This window comes from Pelobates fuscus, chromosome 1 (assembly GCF_036172605.1).
Source record: "Pelobates fuscus isolate aPelFus1 chromosome 1, aPelFus1.pri, whole genome shotgun sequence".
NCBI classification, from domain to species: domain Eukaryota; kingdom Metazoa; phylum Chordata; class Amphibia; order Anura; family Pelobatidae; genus Pelobates; species Pelobates fuscus.
The window spans coordinates 394,893,055-394,911,923 of record NC_086317.1 but is presented as its reverse complement, the minus strand read 5'-3'; positions in this window follow the sequence as shown (position 1 = coordinate 394,911,923).

Below are 18,869 nucleotides of genomic sequence, written 5' to 3'. Positions count from 1 at the left end.
GCAGTATGTGTGTATGGATGTAGGTATTTGGCAGTGTGTGTGTATGGATGTATGTATTTGGCAGTGTGTGTGTATGGATGTAGGTATTAAGCACTGAGTGTTTATGGATGTATGCATTAAGCAGTATGTGTGTATTAGGCAGAGCTAACTTGAAACCATATGAAAACATTTAGGCCAAAATAGCAGATTTAGAAGAATTCTCCAATTCGGCTACAGTCACAGTTCAGCTGTTTTTGCTTAAACTTTGCAATATGGTTTTTAACTCCCTGCAATTCAGAGTTTAGTGAATAAACCTCTGTAGCATTGTATTTGCTATCATGAGGGGGCGGCAAAATGGATCTATGTCTATAGCGGCAGAAATCCTTGCACCGGCCCTGACTTTGAGTGTTGGAGCTGTTTAACAGAATGTTGCTTCAAAGGGAGTCTGCCTGTATGTCACAGCATTGAAGAAAGAGAAGAGACCAATTTTAGTGCACATGGCTATACTTCATGGGAAGTCTGCCTGTTAAATACAGACTGAGGTGCGGCCAATACCAGGGCAAGAGAGCATGTTCCATGTAACCGATTAAAGGAGCACTATAGGGTCAGGAACACAAACATGTATTCCTGACCCTGTAGGGTTAAAACCACCATCTACCCCCCTTGGTTCCCTCATGCCTCCCTAAAAATAGTAATACTTACTTGGATTCAAGTCTGCAGCTGCTTACTTTGTGCCTGTTTCCTGTTAGACATGCTCACTGCCTGCTGACATCATCAGAAGTGGTAGCCTGATCCAATCACAATGCTTCCCCATAGGATTGGCTGAGACTGACAGAGGCAGATCAGGGGCAGAGCCAGCATGATTCAAACACAGCCCTGGCCAATCAGCATCTCCTCATAGAGATGAATTGAATCAATTAATCTTTCTGAGGAAAGTTCAGTGTCTGCATGCAGAGGGAGGAAATACTGAATGTTTGGATGCATTTTAGGCAGCCATGACCCAGGAAGGATCTCTAACAGCCATCTAAGAAGTGGTCAGTGAAGTTATCCCTAGGCTGTAATGTAAACACTGCATTTTCCCTAAAAAGATAGTGTTTACAACAAAAAGCCTGAAGGTAATAATTCTACTCTCCAAAACAAGTTCAATAAGCTATAGTTGTTCTGGTGACTATAGTGTCCCTTTAAGGAGGTGCCATCCTGTAAAATGCGGTGTTTAATGCCACAGGGCTGCAGAGCCCACCCTCCAAATCCGCACTCCATTCCCCCGCAGCCCAGTATACTTCCTTACTGCAGTAATCCGGATCAGGAGAATGCATTCATTACGGCCAATCCCATCTGGTCCATGTGATAGCGATGATATTGCAATAAGAACAGTGAAAATGTAGGGTTTTTTTCAGAAAAATATTTTTAAAAAAACCATTATGAACACTAATTTTGGCCAGGGTTTGTGATTACTTAAATACACACAAAACCAGGTGTTTAGGTGATCAACCCTTAAAACACCAAGTCTAAATAGTGCAGCACTTGTGAAATAGACAAAGTTTAGTATGAACTTACCCTCCAATAATCAGGGTAGGTCAAATCATACATAGAAAGATAAAACAGAGATCTATAGTGTAAATGTGTTATACAATGAGTGAAATATATTGGTGAGAGTAAGTAAAAATTAACTCACGTGGTAAAGAGCCTTTTGAATATAGGCTCTAAACTTTGTAGCTGGTATGCCGTAGGATGGCATGCAACCCCTCTTATTCTTCTGAATATGCAGGTATAGTTTTCTCCGTATAATGTATAACACAGGGAAATAAAAATAAGTGCAGTATGTTAAAGAATAATGGTGGAATAAAATCCACATATATAGGAGTGCTCACCTGGTAAGGAACCCTTCAAACTGGCTCCAAGTTGAATTGCTTTAATGTCTGTTGAGGGTGACACTTCCCCTATGGTACCCGGTATGAGGAGTCTGGATCCAGTTGTAAAGTGCACACAGTGCTCTTTATTAGGCTAAAATACAATTACAATTTAAAAAATAAATCTTTAGTAAAATAAGTAAGAATATACAAATACTGTGGTAATATCCTTGGATCCTCCGACCTCTGAGATGTGTTTCTGCTACTTGGTAGGCTTTTTCAATCGGCTGTCCTTCCTGTTCCGGGTTCCAGCGTTTTAGCTGTACTTCGTTCACGCCCCTTAATGTTGTAATCCAGTCCTCTTGCTTCTCGTCTTCTGACCGTCTCTATGATCACCTGTCTCTCGTTGCTGATTTTGGTGCCATCAAATTTTGGATACTTCTGATACATCACTTCCGGGTTGCCTCCGGAACTACAGCGCCCATAATGCTTTGCGTTATGTTCCGACCACGGTATAGTTAATTTAAAAAAAAATGTGTTTGCAAAAATACAGACAAAAAGAATAAGCGTAGTCAATCAATGGTAAATAGCAATATCTTAATATATATGCAGAAAGATAAGTCCTGCGCTCACTCCCATCACTGTGCGACAGCAATGACTACAGTACACATCAGCCCCAATATATAGTAAAACCAAAGAAAAACAAGTTACCTGCGCTCTCACCTTAATCCCTATGCATTTTTAACCCCTTAAGGACCAAACTTCTGGAATAAAAGGGAACCATGACATGTCATACATGTCATGTGTCCTTAAGGGGTTAAACAAATGGAGTTTTTTTTAGTTACCTCCAATGGCCATGAGAGGGTGAGCCCACCTGCCAACGTCAAGGCAGACCCCCCTTACATAGGGATTAAGGAGAGAGCGCAGGTAACTTTCTAAAGTAGGGTTTGTGATTAAGTGGCTACTAAAATAGACTAGACATACCCAATTATATTCATTCCCTTGAAGCCCCACGCTAGAGAGCTGGTCGTAAGTGCAAGCAGTCATAAAACAGGTAGGTCGTAAAGGGTGGACCACCTGTATATAATAACTTTCATTTATGTATACTAAGAGTAAGTTAGTGGTGCAAATAAACAGGACCAGAACATTTTAACACAATCTATACAATAAAACTTCCCAGATGAGGCCTAGAGCTTTTAATTCTGAAATTACACCTATGATATGCCTAGAAAAGGGACTTAATCTACAAGAGACATTTTTGTCACTAATTAATACAGATTAATATATTGCACACAACACAAGCAATTCTCGGTTGAGAATGATGGGAGTAAGAAGTCTAAGCATCTGGAGAATTCTCAATCCCAAATATCAATCACCTGAACCCAGTGCTTCAGAAGCTGCATCATTTCAGTGCCTTATGTTTATGCATTATACATAAGCATACATAATATGCATATGTGTAGTTTAAGAGTCATGAGTAGTTTCATTCATGAAAAGAACATTAGTGAAAAGTGGCTTCTCTTGTCTTGGTCATTTATTCTTCTTCTACGAAGAAGTAAGTAGAAGTATAGATCAGGGTGTTGCAGTGGATGTGATCTATTTGGATTTTGCCAAGGCATTTGATACAGTTCCACACAGAAGATTAGTGTTCAAACTCAAGGAAATCGGTCTAGATGAAAATGCTTGTTCTTGGGTAGAACATTGGCTTGAAAACAGAGTACAAAGAGTTGTCGTTAATGGTAAATTTTCAAGCTGGACAGAGGTGTCAAGTGGTGTCCCTCAGGGGTCTGTTCTGGGACCCCTTCTATTTAACATGTTTATAAATGATCTTGAAGACAGCATTGAAAGTCATGTTTCAGTGTTTGCAGATGACACAAAACTTTGTCAAATAATACAATGTGAGCAAGATATTACTTTGCTGCAGAGGGATTTAGATAGACTGGAGGACTGGGCACTCAAATGGCAGATGAAATTTAATGTTGAAAAATGCAAAGTTATGCACTTTGGCGTAAAGAATACACAAGCAACATATACCCTTAATGGAAGCGATTTAGGGATAACAACACTTATTATTAAATCAATTATTGATTTCCCCTTCCCTTCTGTCCCTCCGTGTTCTCCCCTTCTGTCACTTAGTGCTCTCCCTTGGCCCCCTGTCCCTCTGCAGTCCCCCCTTGGTGGTCTTCTCACTCCCCCCTCCCGCCCTTAGTGGTCCTCCCTCTCCCAAACCCCTTAGTGGTCCTCCCTCTCCCAAACCCCTTAGTAGACCTTCCCCTACTACCCCCCACCCCCTTAGTGGTAATCTCCCCCCCCCCCCCCCCCTTAGTGGTCCTTCCCCTCCTCCCCTCTCCTTAGTAGTCCTCCCTCCTTACCCCCCTTTGGTGGTCCTTCCCCCCCTTAGTGGTCCTCCCTCTCCCAAACCCCTAGTGGACCTCCCCACCCCCGTTCCCCCTGTGTTCCTTCACCCCCCTCCCAAACCCCTAGTGGACCTCCCCACCCCCGTTCCCCCTGTGTTCCTTCACCCCCCTCCCCCAGTGGTCCTGACTCACCCCTCCCCTAGTGGTCCTTACCCTCCCCTCCCCTAGTGGTCCTTGCTCCCCCCTCCCCACCCCTACTGGTCCTTACATTCACCTCCCCTAGTGCAGCAGTGCTGCGCCGCCTGGGGCTTGTTAAAGCGCTCAGGCGGCACAGCATGAGGAGGTGCAGCGGGGACAGGGATCCGGCGCCCCCTGGTAAGTTGCGCCCTAGGCGGCTGCCTAGGTCGCCTTACAGGTGGCGCCGGCCCTGGTCATGCATGAAAAAGGGCATTCATTCTCGGGACGAGAATATCATTTTGCCTCTTTATAAATCACTGGTAAGACCACATATTGAATATGCTGTGCAATTTTGGGCACCTGTTCTAAAGAAGGATATTATGGCACTAGAAAAAGTGCAGAGGCGGGCTACAAAATTAATAAAAGGAATGGAACATATCAGCTATGAAGAAAGGTTAACAAATTTAAACCTACTTAGTTTAGAAAAACGTCGCCTGAGAGGGGATATGATAACATTATACAAATATATTCGGGGCCAATACAAACCATTGTGTGGAAATCTATTCACAAACCGGACTTTACAGAGGACACGAGGTCATGCGTTTAGACTAGAAGAAAGAGGATTTCGTCTAAGGCAAAGGAAAGGTTTTTTTACTGTAAGAACAATCAGGATGTGGAATTCTCTGCCTGAAGAAGTGGTTTTATCAGAGTCCATACAGATGTTCAAACAGCTACTAGATGCATACTTGCAAAAACAGAATATTCAAGGATATAATCTTTCAATGTAGGGTAATAACTGCTTGATCCAAGGATAAATCTGACTGCCATTCTGGGGTCAAGAAGGAATTTTTTTCCTAGCTTGTTGCAAAATTGGAAGTGCTTCAAACTGTTTTTTTTTTTGCCTTCTTTTGGATCAACAGCAAAAAACATATGTGAGGAAGGCTGAACTTGGACGCAAGTCTCTTTTCAGCTATGTAACTATGTAACTATGTAATATGCAGTACACACACTGTCTTCTTGAAAGATGCAAAGATTAGCCGAATATCTTATTCCAGAATATGTGTGCTTTATTTGGTGTTCGTAGACACCTATCAGATTTACCAACGTTCACTACACTGACCCTTTCCTGTTAATCCTATATAACCTTGAAAGAATATAAATAAATAATAACCTCAATAATACCTATAGGTTTTTTGGTTTTTTTTGGGGGGGGGGGGGAGTTATTCTTTTATTTTATTTTTTACATATTTTAAAATTCCTTTCAACTCTTTAAACTTCATATTTAACAGCAGAAAGGACTAGTAAGTGATTTCTAGAATCTGATTAATTTTCAGGATGAACCATTGCAGGAGAACACAGACTAATAGGTGTTTGCATTTAAAGGGGAGTCTGTTAATTCATTTACTAGCAGAACAGTAAGCATGCTTTATAATGATACACATTGCTGGCACTAAGGGGGTTAACATCCCTTCTTGACTTAGAAAAAACAATGTCATAGATTATTCATTGAAACCCTATAATATTTAACAGTTTGCTCCTCTACATATATTGCTCTCCTCAATTCTGCCCGATTGTGATGATCCCTGTCACAAACTGAATTTAAATTTCAGCAAAATTATGCAAAATTGTGCTAAATCTATACAACATTGAGTAAACGTTCCCCACCACTATTTTGAATTTCTAAGCATATTTGGCTCCAGGGTATACTGCCTGATTGAAGCAAATATCTTCTTCGTAAATGTTTATGATCACAAGAGAGAGCAGGAGGGGGTTGTGCATATATTGTGTGGCGAGCATGGGAGCATCATTGTAACAGGGCTAATTTGAGCTGTTCCGTGGAATATAATAGGTGTGTTGGTAATCTCCATAGGAGGAATGAGAAGATAGATACATTTGTGTAACAAAGGGTGAACACAGCTATCCAGCCAAAATGTACAGATATTGCAACATTAAAATCTTGAAACTGCTGAGATATAAAATAAGACTTTGGAATACAGTACATTTGTCACAGCTGGTGGTCAAATGTGATGTTGCTTAATGGTAATGAGTACCGTTATCATTATATCTAAGTCCTAAGTCTTAACCCTCTTTTTGTAAGTGTGGAAAAAATTGAGGGAAAAACAAAAACAACCTATATTTAGTCCGTTTGATTGAAAAGAACTATAGTTATTGTATATCATGACAAAAAATTCTAATTGACAGACATTAGACAGCCTAGAGAATTCTGTACTTTATATAGATGTGTTAATAAAATCTCAGCAGTAAACATGGAGATTTATGAATAAGTGTCACCCAGATCGGGGCTATCAGGGTATGTAGGTATTTTTAGGGTACTTTTGGGGTGTTTTTTAAAAGTATGTTTTTTCTGTACTTGGAGATAATTGGATTAAAATTAGTACAGTTACTGATTCAATTATCTCCCAAGTAGAGGGAAGGGATTGTGTGCTGTGTGTGGGAGTGTTGTGCCTTGTGACTTTATTGTTATTGGTCTGTGAAGTTGCAAATCAGTCTCCCACAAGGTCCCTGTGGGCTTACCCCTTGCATGGGGATTGTCATATAAGGCCAAGTGTGGCTCCCGTTAAAGAGAGATTTGTTTACCCCTTCATGGAGTCTTGGCTCATGTTTGGGGGATTGGAGAACTACATTCACTCTGGGGATTGCTATAATCACTATACTCCCCTGAGTATAATCACTAGCTCTTATAAGAGCTGTTCCTGCTACACTCTCTGGACTAGGAGAGGTCTACCCACAGGAAGCTGGATCCTGGACTTGGGTCCAGGGTGGGTGGAGGACGGCGAGACCCCAACCAAGCTGCGGCAGTTTGTGGGGTCTACAGTGCTTATGGTGTCTGGTGGAGTGATTGGAGTCCTCGGTGAGCACTAGGAGCATCGATTGACGGAGGCACCCAGTCGGGGTGGCAGGCGGTCCGTCACAAATACAAACTCGATAAATTAGTATTGATGCAAGCAGTGTTGAAATGCAATTCCTATAATCCAGGGCTTGTAGCCTAGCTCAAGTGGCTATAAAAGAAGATACATCACACTGGAACAAATGCTAACTGCACTTAAAAGTATTTTAGCCCATAGTCGTAGGTGTACAGTATATAAGGTAATATTGATGTTAGCAAATGCAATCATATTAAAATAAAAGGCTTACTTAAAGGATCTAGATTATGTTACTATCAAATAAAAAAATATATATAAATAATTTTATAAAAAGAAACGAAAACAAATGTGTATAAGATTCCTTAGTTAAATCTTAGTTAAATCTCCAGATGTTTACTCCTTTCAGTCTCTAACTATGGAAAGATATATTTATAGAGGATGATAAAAAATATTCTATCCAATATATGCTGAAATGTACTACAAGGTGGCATCTGGCAAAGTTTTAAGATGGTGAGATACTTGACTCAACCCACAGAAATTGGCTCCACTAACTCGCTATGTCCCCAAAACAACTAAAATTAAAAACAGCCGGTAGCTACTAATTCAAATGAATTTCAAAAATTTGCAGCCGGTTTGTTTTTTTACCGACCACTTTCACTTGTTTTGAGTTCATTTTATCTGCATTTTCAAGATAGACAAGATAGCTAATGAAAATAACTAGGTTGACCTATGAACACAGTCCTTCCTACTGCTTTAAAGTTAATAAAACATGGAAAAACAATGCTTCTCCACATTTGAAACACAGAGTTTCTCTCAACTTCTCATGGGACATCTCAAAGAACTTAACTCACTAGGAATCTACTTGATAATTCAATTAAAATATTAAAAACAGCTGCAAGTGTTTGAGTATTTAGAAAACAAGTTTAAGGAATAATACGTTGTTTTAGAGGTGACAATGGTATGGGCTCTGCTTGAAACTCCTAGAAAATAAATCCTTGTATTCGACTTCATAAAAGAGCTGAAATTTTAATTATCAGGACAAGAGCTGTTTGAAACACATCTAAGAATACCTCTCTGTATTATTCATGCTTTTAAAAGCAAAACGAGAGCACATGAAAGTAGTTAAAAATTTGAATCTTTCAAAATACAAAGAAGCAGTGCTGGGACATGCGCTGCCAAAATGTCAACGTAATGTGTATATTTTTCTGTTGTGACATTTTGACCTTTCTCACTGTTGCAAATGTAACAAATCAAAGTCACTAAAGTCTGCGTACAGTGGAGTGGTTTTCGTTTTTTACAGTCTATAGATTACTTTTATCTGTTTGGTCTTTTGCTGACGGAATGTTCAGCAATGCACACTACAGCAAAAACAGGGCTTAGCCATTGCCACCCTGCAGTTATGGAATCTCACAAATTGTTTGGTACTGATGTGGAAATTGGGTTTAACCCCACCCAATGTCACAACGACCAGGACATGGCAGGGAGTGTGTGGCTCTTTCAGTAGCGCATGGGTTAAGCAAGCTATTTAGGTCATATCATGCAGATTACAAAGCCATGCAGAGAGGAGTGACGCCTCATAAATCAGATTTTCCCCAGGAAAACAGGATAATTTTAGGTTTGTTTGCATGTCTTTTTTTCTCCTTAAACCAATTTCCCTTCGAGATGTTTAGATGTAATTTGATTTGAGTTTTATTGTCAGGAGTTAAGTGGTTTATTCTCTCCAAGGGCTGTTGGGGAGGGGAAGCTCTTATCACACTTAGTGAGACTTTGTTTTGTTATGTTATATCTGTTATGGTGTTTGTAAACTGCTTTCTGAGGGTCAAGTAGAGATGTACGGTTTATTTATTGCTGTTTCCTTCAGACATATTTAATCATTATGATTGTATAATAATATGTGACCAAGTCGCTGACGTGAGCTGGAAAACAATGTCTTTTTCTGACGTGTTAAGAGTTAATATCTAGAAACTGCCTATAAATCAGATGCATTACAGAAAAAAAAATGACAGTTACAAGTGCGGACCATAGCATAAAAAGACAGATACACTTAAAGGGCTAGATTTCACTGATATACTGTAACCCTTTCATTACCAAAAAAAAAACACCCCAGAATCCAAGTGGGTTACTGGAAAGTCATGGTTAAATCTATTCTTCGTTTGGGTATGCTTAGATAGCACATTATTTAAAGATTTACTCCAAGCATTTTAAACGTTAGAGCCCTCTACAGTGGTTATGCCAGATGTACTCTGGGTCCATTCTTCTCTAGTGATGCAAACCTTTTTGCAATTTTTTTCCCTCTTACTTGGGGTTCATGCCAGGCGCTGAAGGTCCTTCAGTGGACAGTAACGACATCTGGATTCTGCAGAGACGCAGAAGCCAAAAGTCAATCCCAACAGACGTTCATTGGATTAGCACCAGGTACGCAATCTCAGCCAATGAATGCAATTCTGTGCATAGGAATATGCACAGAATTGACATAAGCCAGTTCAGAACTCTTCTTCCAGGCTGGCTAATGGTGCCTCTGCCGCGATGGTGTTATATCTGCATTAAAAAAGGGGTTAAACTCTGAATGTGCAGTGTTTCATAGCGAAACACTGTACATACAGACTCCAGACACCATGAGCACTTCAAAACACTGAAACACAAACATGGTGCTTGGAGTAACCCTTTAACAGAAGCAAAATCAAACATTTGGGTTCGACAGAAAAACTTTAAAAAAATTATTTACCAAACTATGAAGTTACGGATTAGAAAACATTTCTGAATATGTCATTAAATTATCCCCCACATATTCAATAATCCTCTCACATATTTATAATGCTAAATATATGGTATACAGGGTGGCCCGTAAGTCCCTAGGCATCCCATATAGCTTATGTATCCAGTGTACATGTGTGCTGGATGGGTAGGGACTTATGGGCCACCCTGTATATAGCAGGCATTAGGTTTCTAGAGTAAGACCTGCCAAGAATGATGTTGTGACAGGCTTATGCAATATATGATCATATAATAATTTTTTGCCTAGGTGAGATGTTTTTAAATAAAACTATTTCAATCTGTGAGATTTTAAATCATTATTTAGTGAATAAGCGAGTGCGCTGGATTGTGTAATTTGTATGTTGTATATATTGGCACAAAGTCTGGACTCTAGTACAGACTACAGGGCGCCACAAGCATTAAGATGTGTGGTGATCTAATTAAAGATGATACTGAATAATTCAGAATAATGTCATAAAAATACCATATGTGAAAATATAAAATCCAATTTATTAGGACAATATCTAAAAGTGCAACATGCACAAAAGAATCAAGAACCCCTAGAGGTAGCAGCTATACTTATACAATGCTTGAGTAAAGTGCCAAATGCTAAAGTGCAGAGCGTACAAAGTGTCAATGATATTTTCTTTAAGCAAAAAAATGCACAAATACTTTAACAATAAAAAGCATGTAAAACTAGACTGCTATACCAAAATTGTAGGGTTCTTGCAGGTGCTCGGTGCTCAACGCGTTTCGTCGGTAACGACTTCCTCAGGAGCTTGCTGAATTCCTGCCGGTCTTCTCTCTCTTTTAAATTCGCCGGTCTGGCCGCCAATTAGCGGTTGCGCATGCGCAGTCCGTGCCGTGCGCGCCGTCATACGTAATGACGTGCGGTTGGTCGGAGTGCGCATGCGTCATCCACGCTGGAACGCAAATAAACTTTATGTGTAATATACACAGCCACAAAACGAGCAAAACTCCACTTGGAGCGCTCGAGAATAATGCGGTCTGTATTCACAGACCTGCCTACATCCAATCTTTGTGTAATTACAATTTCAGCATCCTAAATAAAGATGCAAATCGGGCCTTAATAAAATAGAGAAGACCAATTTTAATTGTGTTAATTTACTTGCAGAAAATGTGGTATGTAAAAAATATATATGGTATATAAAATATGTAAAAATCTACATGTATATATATACATAAAAAAAGGAAAATTAAGACATGATAGCCCATTTGCATCACTACATTCATGATATAAATTACATATATATATATATATATATATATATATATCTAAGGCTAACATAGAAAAGCTATCTACAAGAGGTCATAAAAATGAACAATCAATCAGTGGATTCTAACGAAATATATGGAGAATATCAAATAGTTGGATATCAAATCCATGAATACAAAACATAGAGAATAAAAAGAGAATAAAGTTCAACTTAATTGGATAGGGAACAGATATAAAATAAATAAATAATATCAAGAAGCCATGGAAGATTATAAAAAATGGCAACCTCTATATAGTGAGGATCATTTTATGAGATTCAACGAATGGAGGAGCTTTCTCTTGTTTTCTTCATTGCACAAACCGGACCAAAGATAAATATAAAAATAAGAATAAGAGTAAGAATATATATATATGGAGAAATCTAGGTAAAAAGGGGATATAAAAACAAGTTAATATATGCAGGTTAACATATACAGGTTAATCCATAAAAACCAGTATGTCAAGATCCGTATTAAGACCCGAGGGAACCGATGATTTCATTCTATATATCCATTCGGTTTCCCTCATTGCCAACATTTTCTCTGTATTCCCCCCTCTCCAGTGTGGTTTAATTAAATCAATCCCAATGCAAATAAAATCTTTCCAGTTAAAAACATTGCAGGTGGTACAGTGTTTCGGAACACTATGTTTCAAGTTTTTATTATTAATCCCATTAAAATGTTCAAGCAGTCTAACATGAAGTTTTCTGATAGTGCGACCTATATACTGGACGCCACATTTACATTGTAATAAATATACGACATTTTTACTCTGGCAATTAATAAAATGTTTTATTTTAAAAACCTCCTTTGTGACTGTGCTCCTAAATTCCATAGTTTTGTTTACTTGAAATTTACAAGTACTACATCTGCCACATTTAAAAAAACCATTCGGCTTCCTGGATAAAAAATGCTCCTTATCCTTGCCTTCCTTAGGTAGTATACTAGGTGCTAGAATGTTTTTCAAATTATTAGTTTTTTTGTATAGCACTTTCGGTCTTGATGGTAAGACCCTTTTTAGATACTGATCCTGTAGTAAAATGGGCCAATTCTTCCGTATAGATCTTTCAATCAGATTCGCCCTGCCATTATACTTAGTGAGGAAGGCAAAATCAAAGTTATTTCTATGGCTTTTATTATTCGTAATCTTATGTTTATCTTTATCTACTAGGAGATCTTTCCTCTGGAAACCTTCTATCTTTTGTTGGGTTTTAAATAAAAGATCATTGGGATAGTTCCTGTCTTGGAATTTTTTGTTTAAAATTTGTGCTATATATATTGGCTCCAGCAGCACCCTATAATATATGCATGTTCAGGTGAGTGCAGCCTTAGCCATCTTTGGTTTAATATATATATATAAATAAATAAATAAATATATATATATATATATATATATATATATATATATATATATATATATAAAGAGAGAGAGAGAGAGAGAGAGATAGATAGATAAACAAGATAGCACTAACAGGACTTAAATAAATATAAAACTTAAGTTTTAATCTTCCAAATCAAAAAAAATCGACGTTTCAGTCTGTTACACACAGACCTTCATCAGGATTTGCCACCTGTCTGGTATTTTACTGGTTTGCCACCTGACTGGTATTTGAGGCTGCCTGGCCGTGCCAGTATTGCAGTAATACCGGCAATACAAATGCAGGTATTTTTCTCAGAATAAATGGAGATTACTCTGCAATACCAGCACCGGCCAGTAGGGGTCACTATGTGTGGAGAGAGGCAGGAAAAAGAAGTTACAGCATATCCCTGCCTCTCTCTACTACTTACTGATCCGTGGGGGAGCAGCAACACAGCACAGAGTCCAGACAGCAGCTCTACAGCTCAGGTTAGAGAGGGATGGGGGGAAAGGCAGCAGGGACACATGGGGACACTGAGACACTAGGGGACAATGAGATACTAGGGGACATATGGGGACACTGAGACACTAGGGGACACAGACACTAGGGGACAAATGGGACACTGATACACTAGGACACATGGGGACACAGACACTGGGAGACCTGGAAACACTGACACTTGGGGACACTGGAAAACATGGGGACACTGAGACACTAGGGGACACTTGGACACATGGGGATGCTGAGGCACATGGGGATGCTGTGAGACATAGGGACATTGGGAGACACTGAGACATTGGGACACGGAGACACTATGTCCCCATTTCTCCCAGTGTTCCCATGTCCCCCATCCAGTGTCGCTAGTGTTTCAGTGTCCCCAAGTCTCCCAGTGTCTGTGTCCCATGTCTCTCAGTGTGCCCAGTGTCCCATAGTCTCCCGGTGTCCCCATGTCTCTGTGTCCCTAGTGTCTTAGTGTCCCTAAATGTTTCAGTGTATCCATGTCTATGTCCACAACTGTCCCCATGTCTCCCAGTGTCCCCAAGTGTCTGTCTCCCAGCCAGTGTCCTCAGTGTCCCCTAGTCTTCCAGTGTCCCCTAGTCTCCCAGTGTCCCCTAGTCTCCCAGTGTCTGTGTTCCCATGTCTCTGTGTCCTTAGTGTCTTAGTGTCCACAATTTGTTTCAGTGTCCCCATGTCTCCCAGTGTCTGTGTCCCTAGTGTCTCAGTGTCCCCATTTCTCCCAGTTTCCCTAAATGTCTGTGTCCCCGGTATCCTAGTGACATGGGGACACACTGAGACATTGGGACACTGGGAGAAATGGGGACACTGAGATACTGGTTTGGGGACACTGAGATACTGAGATACTAGTTTGTTGGTGATTTTACAGAATTTTCTCTGATGTCACTCCTTGTGATTATACAAATGATTAAGGCTGGTATTTTTTTCCAAGAAAGGTGGCAACCCTAACTACTCTTCACATACTCTTGCTTAAAGGAGCACTATAGGGTCAGGAACACAATCAGGTATTTCTGACCCTATTATGTTAAAACCCCCACCCTGGCCCCTTCTTGCCTCCCTAAGTATAGTAAAATATAACTTGTATTCAAGTCTGCAGCTGCTGGCTCTGCCTCTGAACTGACTGTCTGCTGACATCATCAGAAGTGGTGGTCTGAGCAAATTACAATACTTCCCCATAGGATTGGCTGAGACTGTCAACTAGGCAGATCAGGGGCAGAGCCAGCACAAGTCCAACATAGCCCTGGCCAATCAGCATCTCCTCATAAAGATAAATTGAATCAATGTATCTGTATGAGGAAAGTTCAGTGTCTGCATGCAGAGGGTGGCGACACTGAATGGCAGTGCTGCACACTAGGCAGTACTGCCCCAGGAAGCACCTCTAGAAGCCATCTAAGGAGTGGCCAGTGGAGTTATTTTCTCTGAAAAGACAGTGTTTACTGCAAAAGGCCTGAATGGAATGATTCTACTTACCAGAACAAATACAATAAGCTGTAGTTGTTATGGTGATTATAGTGTCCCTTTAAGTTTGGAAGCTTAAGAGGGATGTATGTGAATAAAACTTGTGTGGACTGGCTGACAATAAAATTAGTTTAGGTAATGCAGACGTTGGTCTCTCTAGCACTGTGGCATGTCCCCTTTCTTCTACACTCACTTCATACACCTTTTCTCGGTCTCAGACTATATACCAGGAACTTCTGCCTGCTAGTAAGAAGGTAAGGAGACAAGTGGACATGTGAGTGCAAGGGGACAGTCCTTAGAAAGCATGGAGTGAGCGCATCATTAGACACATTTATGTCAAGCTCAGGGTGCTGCCTGCATAGTATGCCCTTAGTTGGACAGCCTGCAGGATTGGCGGGCAGCCTGACATGCATTCATGTCAGGCTGTCCTTCAAATTTTTTGGACGGACATGCCCCCTTTTTGGGAGGTATGACTGTTTTAGTGTTTTTGGTCAATAAGATTCCGTAATTAGGCCCATCATAATTGTCAGCACCAGGCCCACTGGGCTCTTAATCCGGCCCTGACCCCGGTGGTAGTTGGTTGCTCAGAATCAGATACATTACCAGAGGACATGCTTCCTGCCCTAGTAATTTCTCTATCTGCTTCTTCTCTCAGTAATTCAGACTTGTGGTGTCTTTGCAGATTGTGCTTCATACTGGCTCTAGTTAGATGACTCATCACTCTCCTCCTACTCACTTGCTTCCTGCATAATTTTCAATTTGCTCATTGGGGAGGCTGTCAAAGCAATACCAAACTTTGCTTGTGTGCAATATATTAGCCTCAACCATTCACACTGTGGGTGATGAAGGTGCCACTGTATTTGCCATGGTAGCAGGGAACGCTGTCACAACACTATACTCTACATTAGCACTTGGTTGACTAATGGCAATTGTAAGGAAGGTGGTGGCATTAATAAAAATATCACTATGTGAGGTACTTGTGGCACTAGTAGATGATGCTCCAAATGTTTCCATTAAAAGATACAATTGAACTGCAGATAGAGATGGGTTCAGAAAAGAAATAAGGGTAACATAGGCAATGGCAACAAGTTCACCGGTTTCATGTATACCTTGCACCGACCACCATAAAACACAAACTTTGTTATACTTGAACCATCTATGGTAGAAAGAGCTGCAGTTCCAAATGGCAGCAGATGTTATTGTGGAGATGGTGACAAGTTGACTTTGCTGCTGCTGCAATTGCAGATTATTTTGCTATTATAGACTTTGAGTCACCACCAATCGCAGCATAAAAAGTCTGAAATTAAACCATTTGCCTTCTGGGTGGTGAATCAGAGATTCACTACTAGTAGTGATTATATAATCATCCTCCCACCCTTTCATACACATTCACTAATAACAAACAGGGCATCATTGTGCAGCACCAGGAGAGAGGAACCCAACACCTGAAACCTCTGTATGAAACGCACTGATCAGATGCCCTCTCTTCTCCTCTGTCAGATATTGTAAAGTGAAGAGATCTTCCAGCTTCACAGGTGAAAATCTGTCAGGTATGCCCAATGCACTTTCCAGCATTCTTAGGGATCGGACATTGATTGGTTAGATTAGAGCTCCCCTTGGAATAAGTGTTGAAAGCACCCCCTCTCCCCCACCCACCACACATATTTAGGTTGCTGGAATAGGACCTGCTGAAAATTGGTTACATTGGTGTTGTGGCTAGCCTATGCAATGTATGTTAATATACTAACTAAATCCCTATTATTTTTGGCCTAACAAGGATGATACGATTCTCTGGGGTTGATTTAGAGGGAGCCTGTCTGCATTTGGAATCTGAACCGCACCTTTTGTTTGGGATCAGTCCGATATGTAGTGGCCTTTGCACTCTTAGTAACCGTTATGGCACAAGATGAGCTAAAACAAGCTTAAGATCTGAGTGGAGACCCACAGAAGGGCAAGATATTTGAGCTGCTGTCCATTCTCCATATCTTCTTGCACCCTGTGTTTTTTTTTCCAGGTTCCAACACAGAAATTGACTGTCGCTCTTGCTGTCTAATACATCCCACCCCTTGACCATTGTCATTGTAATAAAATAATCAATGTTATTAATTTTACATTTTTGGTGGTTTTAATGTTGTGGCTGATCAGTGTGTATGTGTATATATATATATATATCTATATATATATATATATATATATATATATATATATATATATATATATATAGATATATATAGATATATATATATATACATACACACACACACACACACACACACACTAAATACCTTTTTAGGAAGGTCACAGTTTTAAATTTTAGTGATTTACAATTTTCACTATTTTTGTATTTTACACCAGCCTATTTTGTGGTGCTGTACAATATGTCACCAGGAAAATCCTTAACTCCTGACCTGTTAAGAATTACAACTCACAGCAGTAAAATATTCCTGATAAAAAATGACCAAGAGCTGTTCTTGGTCAAAGTTATGATAATCTCTAAGGGAATTTATTTCAACTTGGAATACAGATGTAACTATGTGAAAGTCACTTGGGCATTAACATACCTCTCTTCCATTAATCTTTTCAAGCAACACATATTATATTCAGAAGTGTTGCCAATGCCATTGTTTTTCATTGCCAGCTCTGTGGCAGGAGAGTTATTGTTTTAAGTTCTGTTCTTGTAGCAATATCATGCACCCAACCAAGTAGCGAAGGGAGGGAGAGGGAGCAGAGGAAATAATGAAATTGGACAAGGAGTTGAGGGAAACAAAAAGTAAAATATAAATATAAGATGGGCAAATGAAACAAACAATAAAAGAAAAGAAAAAGGTTTGGAAAAAATGGGAACAAGCATGTGAAAAGAAAGAGCATCCCCAGGCATAAGGGTAGTAAAGAATACAAAACACAACAGCAAGTGGGAGCCAGGGATAGTGGGACAAAAATTGAGGTAAATTAAGGGACATGTGGGAGGGGCTGAACTGAAATAGTGGAGTATGGAAAATTGAAGTCGGCAAACCCGTACTCAGAGTTTCATTTACATATTCATTAAGGGTTCACATAAGATAAAAACGGATGCCTTGTACAAGTTAGGTTGGAGAAAGTCAGGCATTTCAGCATCTCTAACCTATTGTTCCTTACTTTAACAGTAAAGTTCAGCACACAGCTATAGTCCCCTATATAGGTTGTCCAGTCTTTACAAACTTTCAAATAAAATTGAAACTAAAACTAGGAATGAACCTGTATTTTTAACGCATTATAAATTATTCAAAACATTAAAATACAATTATACATACCATCAATGTTCCCTTCTATAGCACGGGTTATCAGCCTGTAGCTACAGACAGAGACATAGGAACAGACTCTCATCCCATAAACCTCTAACCAGCAGAAGTTTATGACATAAGTGTTTATCTCACCAGGAGCAGTTCCACTAATTATTTAGGCTCTATAAACTGTACTAGGTAGGCAATTTTATTCACATTAAATCAAACATTTGATTTCATGTGTCAGCAAATGCAGGGCCGGACTGGGAATTAAAAGCAGCCCTGGAAAAAAAATATTTACCAGCCCCATAATGCGTTGCGCCAGCATAGTGTGCAGATACAGTGTTAGAACAGATAACTTTAAATAAAAATTACTCTAATGTAAAAAGCGCACTCATAGGCTTCAAAATAAACAAAAGTGCAGATTTATTTTAAGCAGATGTGAATCCCTGGTGGTCGCAGTGCTGAGAGTGAACTCTAGCCCGTAGCTCCAGGGCTAGAGTTCACCCTCGTGAGAGCTGGAGCGTTGCCGTGGAAGCTGCGGAAACGATCTGTGCTCATGCGAGAAGGACCCAGGGGGCTGCTAGAGCTCCAGGGGTCCTCTCTTCCTCCCTCCCCTGCCGGCTGCCCGCACGGTGCCTGCGGAACGGGCAGGGAGATCGGCCGGCAGGGGAAAGTCTTGTGGGGGGGGGGGTTGCCTCGTTGCTCCCCCCATTCACCAGTGATATATACAGCACCTATGTGCTATGTGTGTCTCTTTTTATCTCCAGCCCCTCTGTGTGCCTTTTTGTCTCCCCCCAGTCACTCTGTATGTTTCTTTCTCCCCCTCACTGCTCCACTGTGTCAATGTCTCCCCTCTCCTTCCCAGTCTCTCTCTCCCCCTTCTGCCTCTTTCTCCCCCTCCCTTGTGTGTCTCCTTCATTTCTCCCTCTTTGTCTCTCCCTCCTCCACACCTCTCTTCCTCCCCACTTTCCCAGTGTCTCTCCCTCCTCCCTTCCTC